Here is a 13,382-nt window from a genome sequence, read left to right on the forward strand (position 1 = left end):
GAGGGTGTGATCTCTCGGTACCTTGCCTTGTCAGGCACAGTAGGCTAATATCTGCTCTGTCTGCTACTGATGCAAGATAAATGAAGAAGGCTTCTTAAATATGACCATGATTTGGAATCCTATAATCAGAGACATATCATTCACTAATTGACGTTGATGAATTAGTGAATGATGAATTTGGTTTCTCTCCTGACTATGGAGCTCATTTTGGAGCGGTTGGCCAGCCAGCGAATTTCAAGTACTTACAACCACAAAGAACAAAGACCCTGTCTCAACAAGGTAGAAACTGAGGACCCACAACCGAGGTCCTTCTTTCAGGTCCACATTTGCACTGTGTGCCCACACTCCAACACACGTACACAAGCAAGCATAAGGAGAGTGGGAAGGGGCTAAAGACAGAAAAGATTAGATTTGAATGAAGGAGCTCCAAACACATCAATGATTAAAGTTAAGTGTTAAGATCAATCAGAAAGAGCTGATATGCTAGTAAAAATTTAATGACTTGTAGATTCAAGCCAAATGGTAATTCAGCTCTTATCACCAATAATCACATGGAATCTGGGCATGGTGGCTCTCACCAACACACACACTCAGGAGGCTGAGGCAAGAGGACCACAGGGATTGGGTCAGACTGGGCTATTTAGCAAGACCCTACCTACCACAGGGGGAAAAAACTTACAATAGCCGGGTGGTGGTGTACACCTTCAATCCCAGCACTGCAGAGGCAGAGGCAGGTAGATCTCTGTGGGTTCAAGGCCAACCTGGTGTACAGAGCAAGATCCAGGACAGGCTCCAAAGCCACACGGAGAAACCTTGTCTAGAAAAAAAAAAGACCAAAACCAACAACAACAAAACTGTAATAATAACAATAATAATTAATAATAATCACATAGAAAAAGATGGAAGTTCAAATAACTTTAAGACTTGTACATATTGGGTGGAGATGGAGCTCAGTTGATAAAATGTTTGTCTAGAATGCATGAAACAGTGAGTTCAGTTCCTGGCACCACATAAACCAGATGGGGTGGTAGGTGCTGGTCTAAATCAGATGCAGTGTGGCATGTGTGTAGGCAGCACTTAAAATGTGGAACCCGGAGATGAGGAGCTCAAGGTCAGCCTCAACCTCACAGCCAGTGTGAGACCTGCCTGAGTCACATGAGACTTTGCCTCCCTCTCCACCCTCTCTTCCCCAAATTTGTACATAACCTGATTTATGATCCAGCCTGCATATGCTTAGAGTTTTCTAAAGCTGTCAAATTCTAAATCAATTGAGTTTGAATCATTGCAGGTGCCTCTGGCCTTAGTAATTGTTTTTCTATTTAAGGATTTATTTTATTATTTTAATTATGTAAATGGAGGGCTCTGTATGCACCTGAATGCTGGTGCCTGCTGAGGCCAGAAGCATTGAATCCCCGGAGGTGGAGGTAGGAGCAGTTATGAGGCACCTGACATGGGAGCTGGCATCCAAACTCAGGTCCTCTGCAAGAGCAGTGTGTACTCTTAATCAGCTAGCCGCCCCTCCAGACAGGGATATGAACCAGGAAGTGTGTGATTTGGGGCCGGGGGGGCAGGAGTGGGTAAAGATGCTTACTGCCATGCCCGGTGACCTGAGTTCAATCTCTGGAACTCACATGGTGGGAAGAGAGAACAAATTCCACAAAGTTGTCCTCTGACCTCCACATGTGCTGTGCCACAGATGGCCACATCTCCACAGAGTGTGGAGTTCCAAGGACAGGTTTCTGGGTGTGTTCTCTTCCACCGTGTGGCTCCCAGGGATTGAACTCCTGTTGCGGGTTTTGGCTGCAAGTGCCTTTATCCCAAGAGTCATCTCGCTTGCCCAAATGTGTGACTCAAGTCAAGATTCATCCCTTTGGGCAAAGGAGAGTCCCGTCCTTTCTTTAGACACTTGGCTGCCTAATAACAAAGCAGACCCTGGGAGGAAGGGGAGAGGCAGCATCTTCCTGACCCCCCTGGAACCACAGAAGGTCAGTTTCATTTTGAAGGCGCAGTGGGACAGAGCACAATGGCTGGCCATTCCAGAAACAAATTCTTTCTTGTCAGAGCTATCCAGACACTGAAGCAGGTTTTCCAAGATGACAGAGAGCCGAGGTCATGGATTCCGATGACGAAACAGGAAACTCATTCACAAGCTTTTGGCTCACTGACCTCTAAGTTGATGGCTTGCTAGAAACGGGTAGCTGGGTTTTCCCAAAGTCTCTTTTTTATTAACCTCCAGGAGAGTAACTGAATCTAAGAGCTAGGTAGGACCTCAGAAAAGATGTGCCACCAGTTGCTCCTGGTTTCAAGTTTGAAGAGCTTGGGACATAGGGATTGAGCAATGACAAGATTGTCCCAGAAGTCGGTGGCAAAGGTCAGACCCTCCCTCCTCATTTCCATATCCTTTCTGGGCTTGTTCTTTCTGTGATCTTTAACTCCTTACAAGGAGTCTCTGCTTGTGCTTCTGGGGACCTAAACTGTGGACTGGTTCCCAGCAAAGCCCCACATGAATAGGATTTAGATTTAACCGTCAGTTTTCTAAAGGGACACACGAGGGCAGCAAAGGTTTAGGAAAAATGTCTGGTTTGTTGGCCAACACAATCGGAAAATGTTTTGTCTTGGGTTTGTTTATTTGATAACCCTCCGATTGTTTGTTACTTGTACGCTTCAATAAGGGATTGGGGCCATCAGAAGAAGTGTCCTTCACCATAGTTCAATCTATTTCTAAATGTACTTCTGCTAAGAAACAGTGAAAAGCGCTCCTTAGAAGTTGGAAGTGTAGGCTGGTAAACGGGATTAGCTGGAGAGGGTGATTGCTACCAAGTCTGATGACCTAAGTTCAGTCCCTGGGACCCACAAGGTAGGAGGAGAGAATAGACTTCTGTGAGTTGTCCTCTGGCCTTTCCAAACGTGCACATGTACACAACAAACAAACAAAAAACAAATAAAGAAATGTTAAGCTATAGGCCAGAAGTCTGTTTCCTTTTGAATGCTAATTTTGAGTCACATCCTTACAGAAATTGTGAGGTTTACTGTGAGGTCGAGATTAAGAATCAAGAAACTAGGGGTTGGGGATTTAACTCAGTGGTAGAGTGCTTGCCTAGCAAGCAGTAGGCCCTGGATTCAGTCTTCAGTTCCTGGGCGTGGGGGGCGGGGCACGACACCAGGGATGGGGGACGGGGGACGGGAGGGGACGGGACGGGACACGGGACACAGGACACACGGACACACGGACGGACAAGAAACTGCTGGGGAGGTGGTGGTGTACGCCTTTAATCCCAGCACTGACGATGGGGGCAGAGGCAGGAGATCTCTGTGAGTCTGAGGCCAGCTTGGTCTATAATGAGTTCCAGGACAGCCAGGGCTACACAGAGAAACCCTGTCTGGAACCCCTCCCCTCACCAAAAAAAGAAAAAAAAGAATCATGAAACTTGGTGGAGATTTCTTTTTGCTGCTATACCAACACACTTTGATTGTATGGATTTTTTTTTCCTCCTTTGGTAGATATATTTTTAAAGTTCTTTTTTATGCAATGATTTCATTTTTATTATCTTTTCTTATCTATCCCTAATAAGTCCCAATCAAAGCATGACTGTTGAATTTTCAACTGCTTTTCTACTCTTCCCTATTGATTCCGAAGGGCAGAACAATGGTCTGACACAGTGGCATGTTCCTGTAGCTCTAGCTACTCAGAAGACTAAGATAGAAAGAAGTATTGCTTGCAGGCAAGGCCGTGAGGGTGGGGGATGGGACTGGAAGGACCGGAGGGGCTGGCACGGGACATACTGAGAACACTGGGAATTTAGAATCACAAAACATGAGTTCTGTTTTAAAGAACTCATCTTTTAAAAGCATTTATTTATTCATCTATTTATTTGTGTGTATATGAGTCCCTTGCCTGCCTGTGTGTCTGTGCTACCATTTTGGAGGCACCTAGTGTCCTTGGAGGCCAGTTGGGGGCATCAGATCCCCTGAAACTGGAGTTACAGGTGGTTGTAAACTGCCATTTGAGTGATGGGAACTGAACCTGGTCTTCTGCGAAAGTATTAAATGTTTTTATTTTTTTTTTTTTTTGAGACAGGGTTTTTCTGTGTAGCCCTGGCTATCTGAAATTCACTCTGTAGACCAGGCTGGTCCAGAATTCAGAAATCCACCTGCCTTTGCCTCAGGAATGATAGGATTAAAGGTGTGCCCCTGGCTGCATCAAGTACTCTTAACCCCCAAGACACTGCTTCAGCTCCACAGTGTCCAGACTCTTGGAGGGATGTTAAGAACACAGGCAGGCACAGGCACAGGTCTGCATAATCAGGTGACATTCATATTCTCTGGTTTTCTTTTCAAAGAAGGTTGAGCTTCATTGCTAGAAAGTAGTCACAAGAAGAGAGAGAGAGAGAGAGAGAGAGAGAGAGAGAGAGAGAGAGAGAGAGAGAGAGAGAGAGAGAGAGATCAACACTGCAGTGAGCCTTGTCCAGAATCAGGCCTCTCCATTCTGCACACCTTCCTGCCCACATTGAGCAATGGATACTTAACATCATTGTTCATTCCACCCCTCCCCCAAGTTTACAAACGTTCATTAATCAAAAAAAGTATTCTAATCAGGTCTTAAATCGGAGATACACATTGGTGCATTAACTCTTTAGGAAATGTGTATAGAGAGAGAAGGCCACTAGCCTGGGCATCTAGATCTGACTGCTTCTGTCAAAAAATCTAAGTACCTCTGGGATCATTACACAGGGGTGAACTGGGATCAGTATATACATTTGCAGAGAGTTCAGTAAATACATACTTAAAATTTTACAAGGAACATTATGATAAAAACCCTAATGTGCTCAAAGTCTAATTGGGGTGGCTTCTTCCTCGGGATAAAATGATGGAAAATGGACTGAATGCTGTCTCTCTGAGCCCAGCCACTGTTTAACCTCAAACACCACAAGTCAAATTTTCCCTGTTGCATGCTGGCATCTCAACACATCGGAACTTGCCAAAGCCCTAGAATGTCCATTTCTTAGCCTCTCTTTCTAGTAGTAAAACTAAAAAGCACATATATGTGTGTTAAAAATAGTGCTGAAATCCTAGGATTTTTTTTACTTATTAAATATTTGAATGGAATAGGAATACTTAAGCTGGGTATGTGTCTTTACATGCTTGTACTTAACCTGCATCTTACATAATAGTTGCTTGAATATTCTAATAATAACAGGAGACAGTTTTAAGTACATATCCTTTATTTAGTACACATATGAGTTTCATTCGAATTTAATTTTTCAAAAAATTAAACTAGAAACTAAAAACAGCCAAGTGCTGCTGTAAAATCCTTGCTCAACTAAGTGTCACACACAACTGTGCCTTTAGAAGTTCCCCAGGCAAATGAAAACCAGTTTTTCATAATTAGAAATAAACTATTTAGGCTGAAGACCACAATTATCCTAGTATCCTATAATTTGTGTATTTTACATAGCAATTCTCAAAGTCAGAAAGTGTGTATAAATTGTCAGGTTTGTGTATTTGTTTTCAATCACTCAGGGGGATGGGTGGAGGGGGGAATCACCTTTCCCTTCTTCTAAGCACCACTCTTCAAAGGAAAATGGTGAAATTCTCACATTCCCAGCCCCGTGACAGAAATGATCTAATTAAAATGGTTACACAATTTACATTGTGAGCTTCAGTACCAGAGGGTTTATGTTAGGCAGCAGATGATGTCAGAGGGTCTGTGAAAAATCCCCCAGCCTCCTCCCACTCCAGTGGCATGTATTTGATCTGGCTTTGTTAAAATCTGAATAAAACTTACCATGTTAAAATAGAGGAAAATGTCATGTGACGTCCTCCCTAGGTGCCAGAGCAGTGTTAACTGCTGTTTTATTGGAGGTGGGCTGGAATGACTTTAAAAAAACCTACAACGTACCTCCCCAGACTCTGAAAATCCAGCTATGTCTGAAACCCAGAAGTATCTGGCTGGTCGTTTTGTGGTAGTCCATAGTCTTATAAAGCCCAGCACACCTGCAGGCACTGAGAGCTGTCTTTATAGTCACACTTTCAAAAATAAATAAGGCTCTGATATTAAGAAATTACCCAGCAAGGCTTTGGGGCCCCCTTAATCACAGTACTTGGGAGGCCGAGGCAGGCCAATCTCTAAGAGTCTACACAGGGAGTTCCATCCAGTACAGCCAGGGAGAGACCCTGCCTCCAAAAACAAAACAGCAAAAAGATAGATAAAGGAAAGGAGAAAGGAAGGAAGGAAGAAAGGAAGGAAGGAAGGAAGGAAGGAAGGAAGGAAGGAAGGAAGGAAGGAAGGAAGGAAAGAAAGAAAAGAAATTAGCTTGGTGGGTGGTGGCACACACCTTTAATCGTGCCTGATCTCTGAGTTTGAGGACAACCTGGTCTACATAATGGAGTTCCAGGACAGCCGGGGCTACACAGAGAAACTCTGTCTAGAAAAAACAAAAACCAAACAACAACAAATTACTAGTGCTAGAGCTGGTGGCTCCCATCTGTAATTCCAGTGGGGGGGGGAGGGGGCTGAGACAGGAGGACTGCAATGGGTTGGGGCCAGCCTGGGCTATAGAGTGAGAGAGACCCTGTCTAGAAAAGAAAAGAAAAAGAGAAGACAACGGGGGCGTTGGGGAGGGGAGGTCAACTAAAATATAGAACTTTGCTTTTAATAGCACCCGAGTTTTGTGCTGGGAGAACTATGGGGTCCGGGGATCCCCTGAACTAGCACTATCAGTATCAGATGGACCCTTTAAGGAGACAGAAGAGGCAAAGCAAGTGTCTCCACTTTTTAAAACAAAGCCCTCCCGGGTATTTCCAGATTAGAGTAACAACTTAAAAAGTCTCAGGCCACGCCTTGCAGCCCAGTCTTCCATCAGTCATCTAAGATGAACTGAAAGCAAATGCAATCTTATTCACGCTTGTGCGAGACTCGGATTCCCCCACATCCCTTGCCGCTGCAGGAAAATAAGTGGAAGGACCTGGATAAAGGGACCCAGGACAGAGCGCTGGCGACAGCCCGGATTTTGCATGGCAGAAAGTTTTGAGGCTTCCTTCCCAGACTTCCAGGAGACTTGCTTCAATTTAGGAGACTCTCTGTCTCCACCACCCTCTAAATTCTGAATGGGAAGGAGCCAGATCGGCTCCCCGCCCCCTGGCCCGGCAGGATTTGGCGCCGCAGTGCGCAGCGGGGACCGTCCATCCCGAGGGGGCGCCCTGTGCTCGGCGCCGCCCCCAGGCTGGACTCTATAGCCACCAACCCTAGCTCCCCCCGGAGCTGGGAGGAACAGAGTTGTTGGGGCGGGGGCCTGGACTTACAGATGGCCAGAAGCCCCTGGTGTCCCCTTGGTGACGCCAGCAGGCTACGCCCACCTGTTTGCTCACGTATGGTACAATCCAGGCAAAGATACCGAAACTAGTGGACAGACTCCACCAGAGGCACGGCCGAGCCACGGAGGCACGCATCCTCTTGCAGATTAAGCTGCCGGAGGGACAAGCGCCTCCTGCCAAGAGCTGCTTGCAGAGCCCCCAGGCTGGGAGCAGCCGCCTTAGGGTTGTTTCGTAAAACTGTGCCTGCCACTGAACCCCCAGGCGGCTGCAGGAAAAGTCATCGGAGCTCCTGCGTCCAGGAGTCCACTTTTGTACAAAAAAAAAGAAAGAAAGAAAAGAAGGAAGGAGGGAGGGAGGGGGAGGGAGGGAGGGAGGGAGGGAGGAAGGAAGAAGGAAGGAAGGAAGGAAGGAAGGAAGGAAGGAAGGAAGGAAGGAAGGAAGGAAGGAAGGAAAAGAGAAGAAAAATTGTCTCAGGAGAGGGAAGGTGCGAGAGAAGGAACTGCGACAGTGGTCAGTTAGAAAAATTAGGAGACGGGATGGAACAGAAAGAAATTTCCCTCATAATTTAGGGGCCAAAAATGAAGAGTGGCTGCAGATTTTTAAAAGTCATCCTCTGTGGGCACAGTGGTAAGGAGCACTTGTTACTCTTCCAAAGGACTCCAGATCAGGTGAGGGGACGGACCCTCATTGGGCTGCTCACAATATCCCTGTAACTCTAGCTCCAAGAGATCCTAAACCTTCTTCTGGCTTCTGCAGTCACCTTCACACAACACACATTAAAAAAAATTTTTTAATCTTTTTTTTTTTAAAAAACAAACAAACAAACAAAAAAAAAAACTGCTTCAAGTGTGTAGTAGCAATCTGATGGATAAGGCAAGGAAAGCAGCTGGTTAAAATACCAATTGCCAGGCCAAATTCCCACCATTTTCAGTGGAGTTACTTAAAGTGCCATCTGAGGACTTGTAGAATCCTACAAATTCCCAGTTGATAGAACTTTTCCCTGGAAAAAAGCTTGCAGGTTGTTATATTGTTTTGTTTTTCTTCTTCAGTGCCGGGGAATCAAACCCAAGGCCTCACTGCTAGGTCAGTCATGGAGTTAAATCCTCTTAAAATATCTTTGCTCCATTCCTGCTCGGAGACATTCTTATGTAACTGCATCAGAAAGCTGCTTGGGCATCAAAACTGGAGAGCTCCGCAGGTGACCTTGCTGGAGAGCAAAGCTTGAAAGCCAAGCCTTCTTAGCCATCCATTGCTCCCCAGAAAGCTTTTTAACTGGAGAGGAGGCTGGGTGACCTCACATTGGGCTTTTGAAGATCTTCCAGCCTGAATTCCACAGCCCCTGGAAAGGACACTGTCACATCGGACAGAGATCTTGCACCAGGACTCACTACCTAGCTATATGGGAGTTGTTAAGGGGGGCACCGTTTCTCCCAGGCCTTCAACAAGTGCAAATGAGACTTCTATGCTGGAAATATTTCCTGCCAGATCTGGGGCAAATTTAACTCCTTTTTTTTACACTCTGGGCTCAGGCTAGTCTTTTAGAAGCCAACATGATCCCCATTCCCCACCCCCTACCCACCTTCCCACCCCTGTGATCTCTGAAAGGCTAGTTAGTGGCCACAGACTTTCCAGGCTGGGATGACAGAGACCGAGACTCTCCAATTCAGGCCAGTTTACATGCACAAACTCCCAAATGTGGATGCACTGTGCTTCATGGGTGCTGGCCCTTCAAGAATTCTCGATGGGGGATGGAATGGCCAGGGGTGGGGGTGGTGAGCTAGGGCGCAGTTTTGGATGCTCAGATACTAACTCAAATGTTGGTTAGAGTAAGATGTGAAAAGTGATACCAAGAACAAAAAGGCAATCTGAAGGGAAGAGCTCCTTCTCTTAACTTGTTTGTTTGTCTGCAATGGAGAGGCAGGCAGAGGCACCTGGGTGGAACCCCCAGTCACCCCAGTATGTTAGCTTGGCTGCACAAAGCTCCCCTCACCCTGCTTTAGACCTCGAAAGGCTTAGAAGACTCCAAGGCTTCTGGGTAAAAACAAGGATCTCTTGGGGTTTCTTAGGACACCTTTCCAGTTTTGCCTTGAGATTTAGTGGGTACTGCTGGGCTCTACTTTAATTTTTTTCCCCTCTAGAAAAAATTCAGAAGAGTCACCTCAGGTTCAGGAGGCAAAATCTACTGGCACCAGTTGTGAGTTTCATGAGCACCCCGGCAGCCAAGGACACACAAAGGGACCCACCATTTCCAGTAATTCACACACACCCATCTATTTTGAAGGGCCTTCAGGGCATCCGAAGACTTGAGGAAAGTTAGCATTGGATTAGGGAACAGCGGGTGGGCTCATTCCAAAGAGCCAGGAGAGGGGATTCCACACTTGGCCAGGCCCGGTCCTAGGGGCCGGCTAAGCTCTCCCCCTTAGGCTCCAAAGCCCAGGTACTCTGGTTCTTTTTCGGCCTGACAGGAGAGGACACGGTGGGACTCGCTGTGGCCAAACGATTTACTCTACATGTCCCCTCTCACCCCACCCACAGCACCACGCGGTTCTGCAGAGTTTCGCTCCCAGGCAAGATCACTTTATGACAGGGTGTGATAAGTGGTGATTTTGTTCCTCTTTTGATGGCAGGATTGCTTTGTAAACAGAAGCACAAACTCGTTCCGATAGTGGTTCCGCACCAGTGCACCAGCAGCCCTGGCACAGCGGTCGGCCGAGGCAACCGCTGCACCTGTCGCCCAGGGCAGAGAGGGCCCGGAGGCTGGACGCGAAAGGTCTGCACCGAGTGGTGGCGCGCTCTTCCAGCCTTCGGGGCACATTCCCAGTCACGGGCCCTTCCTTCCCTCTGGTGCACACCTAGGGCCTTTTGCACAGGATGCTGTCTCTATTGGCGTCTGGGAGAGAGTCAATATAGGGCAGCCTGGACGCACTCCAAGGTCGCAAGTCCTCGTTTCAGCATCTTCTCCCTAGACACCTTTGCAAAGCGGCGTGGCTTCCTTCTCCTGTGGTTTCCTGGTAATCCTCTTCTTTTGCCTTAATCCTACTGGAGAGTCCAGAGGGCTTTGGGGCCCTGGAGACATCGCTTCCAATGGAGGCCTCAGGTACAATGGGAAAACGCCACTCACCACCATCCCCGCCCGCCCCCCGCCCCCCCACTTTCTTTTCAATCACCCTTCCTGGCTTGGACTCTAAGAACTAGTTTACTATTCAAAGTTGAGTTGAACTTTCTCTGGCCCAAGGGCAGCCAGGAAGGTAAGCCACTGCTGGGGAAGAGGGCGTTGCTGAGGACTTGCTCATTGATTCCTGATCCCCCAAAGGGAAAAGCGAACCACACACAGGTCACCACACCAGCCACTTCAGAGTTATCCCACTCCTCAGACTTGGGTCCAGATTCGCAAGGACTTTTAAGGAACTTCAGGGGCCAGCGCTAGAAATACTGCACCAGACACAAATGGGAAGAGTCATGGTGGCCCCGGGGTGAATGAAAATGAGGTGCAGAGAGTAATCTTAGCCGTGGATTCCTTTTGCGGTTTGGGGGCTGGTGGTGCTAAAAGAGAGAAATGGATTCCTGTGTAGCTGATACTCCAGGCCTGGCAGAGCCCCAACTCAGCTCTACCTGCAGCTGGAGTTGCGTGCCATCTGTCACTCGATCTTCTCTGCCTTTCCCGGAGAGCGCGTTCTGGAAGCGCACAGAAAGTTTGCAATCTGGTGTTAAGTCATAAGGCCCTGTTAGTTGCGGAGCCTACGGGCTCCAGTGCTGGGCACTGCTGCCTGTCTTGGAGGGCTACCCTCCGCCTAGGTTCTGGAAGTCCGGAGGCGACTCAGGTCCGCTCTTCCATCCTGTCCTGAGCACTGCGGATGTTTGAGTCCCTCTGAGAAGGGCGAAGACAGATGAGAAGAGGCACAGCATAGAGAGGCTGTGAGGCTGGGAAAAGTCTGGATGGACAGGATTTTGAGGAGGGGATCCTGGGAGGGGTCTAGAGGAACATTTCAGCCTTGGTGGGTCAGCAGAGAGGAAAATGGAGCTGACTTCATCTTGAGTTGAACAGATATTGGGGGCTATGAATCCAAGGTGTGTTTGGAGTGATAGGACTGAACCACCTCTTGGAGCTAGGCTGCCTCTCCATGCTCATCGAAGGTCATGTGACTTGCTAAAGGGATTTGTCTCAGCTTCCCCTCCTGAGTTCTCACCAGCTACTCACTTTGAACCGAGGAAACCGAGTTTCAGATAACTTCAGAATCTTGCCCAAGACCACACAATCAACAAGTGTAAAAGGGTGGGAGTGTTGTGGACTCTGAAGTTCCACTGGAAAGCCACATTCCAGGTCTTTTCTCTTTTTCCATTTTCTTTCTCCGCCCTCCAGCTTCTGACAATGGATCCCCAAGACTGTCTTTCCCAAGGTTCAGGCTCTTTAATTTCCAATTTCCCTGCCCTGTCTGAGCAGTGATTGACTTTGTACACACCACCACACCGACGGCCTTGCTTGCCTCTTCCTGCATGCATCGCCTTGCCCGCCAAAAAAAAAAAAAAAAAAAAAAAAAAGGGTGGAGATGGAGCTCCTCATGCTCCACCCCGGCCCGGCACAATCCTGTTTGGTGTTTCAGGGCCGGGCCACGCACTCTGGGGGGTGAGCGATGGTTCCATTTATGTTAGGCAACGGCATGGCTGACCGGATCTGTAACTACTACTCACTCGTAAAAGAGCACAGCGCCCCCCAAGGGAACCACAAGGAGCGGCACACACTGCCTCCACATGCGTCTTGGATACACAAATACATAAATAGATAATACATAAATAAACTAAAAGCAGATTTCATCACTCTTCAACAGCCTGTAAAAAACAAACAAGCAAAAAACAAAATAACCACGGAGAGTTCAGTGTGGACATTCATGAGTTTAAAACACCACCTGACTGTTGTCTCTAAAACAAAATAAAGGGGAAACAACCCCAAAACTCTACCTACAAATAAACTCCAAACTTGTTGAGCAAGGTTTTAAGACGGGTCCAAGAAAGTTTCCGATCAAGTAGAAAATCGGCACTGAGATGAAAGGCCAGCAGATTAAGGGACCCCAAGGACAGCACCCCTCCCCTTGACACTCAAGTGGGGTGCACCATCTAGACCGGCCTCCCCTCCACGGTGGGAAGGAGTAGTTTTGGGGTGGAGACGTCTTCTCCTTTCTGCAGAGCTGACCTTTTACATATATTTGCTGACATGTCAGAGAAATGGTTTGAGACCAGTTCTTTGTTTCTCCCCAAGTCCCCGAGATGGTAGGTAGCCACAGGAAAATGACTGAGTCTGTCCCAGGTGCTCCAGGCCTGAGCTCAGTACAACCCGAGATCTCATGGTTCCCGGGGAAATGGGCTACTATCGTTCACTGTGGGAGCAGGGCGCCCACCCTCGGGCGAATCTCCTTGCCTTGTTCCTGGCCAGGTGTGATTGCTGGCCGAGATGAGCAAGATGGGAGCCCCAAATCCTGTGGCTTCTTTTAAACTCCCCTCTAATTAGAAGCAGTAGTGAAGTCACTTGAGCGATTTTATCTGTCATGGGAAAGCAAACCCCAACCCTAAACCTCAGCTGCCCAGCCCAGAGCCACCAACGCCCCACTCTCGCTTTTAAAAGTTTTTAGTGAAAAAAGAGAAAGAGCCTAGAAGCCATATGGGGCGTGTGGATGGGACCCGGAACCGTGGACGTGGGCTGGTGGGCTTTATACTTAAGTGGTAAAATGTTCAGGGTGAAAGAGCAAGTGTGTTTGTAGTCCTCCCCCGACCCCTCTGCCCACCGGAGGAGAGTAAATCTAGGAGACAGAAATGAAGCAGAATTGCGAGTATCTTCACCTATTGAGCAACATTTGATCTGGAATCCACCGCGGAGGCCGCCCTGGGGGTGGAAGTCAGATCCGCTAAGGCAGGCAGTGCCTTGAAGCTCGTGGGCGGGTGAGGAGGAGGGGGCGGGGACCCTGTCCCATTGCTAGCGTCCAGGTGTGCCCGGACTCGGGATCTAGGCCCTTCTCCAGGTCTGGCCCATCCCCCAACCCATCCCCCACCTCTAACCCAAAAGTTCCGGGGGCTAG

This window comes from Peromyscus leucopus, chromosome 5 (assembly GCF_004664715.2).
Source record: "Peromyscus leucopus breed LL Stock chromosome 5, UCI_PerLeu_2.1, whole genome shotgun sequence".
Taxonomy (NCBI): Eukaryota; Metazoa; Chordata; class Mammalia; order Rodentia; family Cricetidae; genus Peromyscus; species Peromyscus leucopus.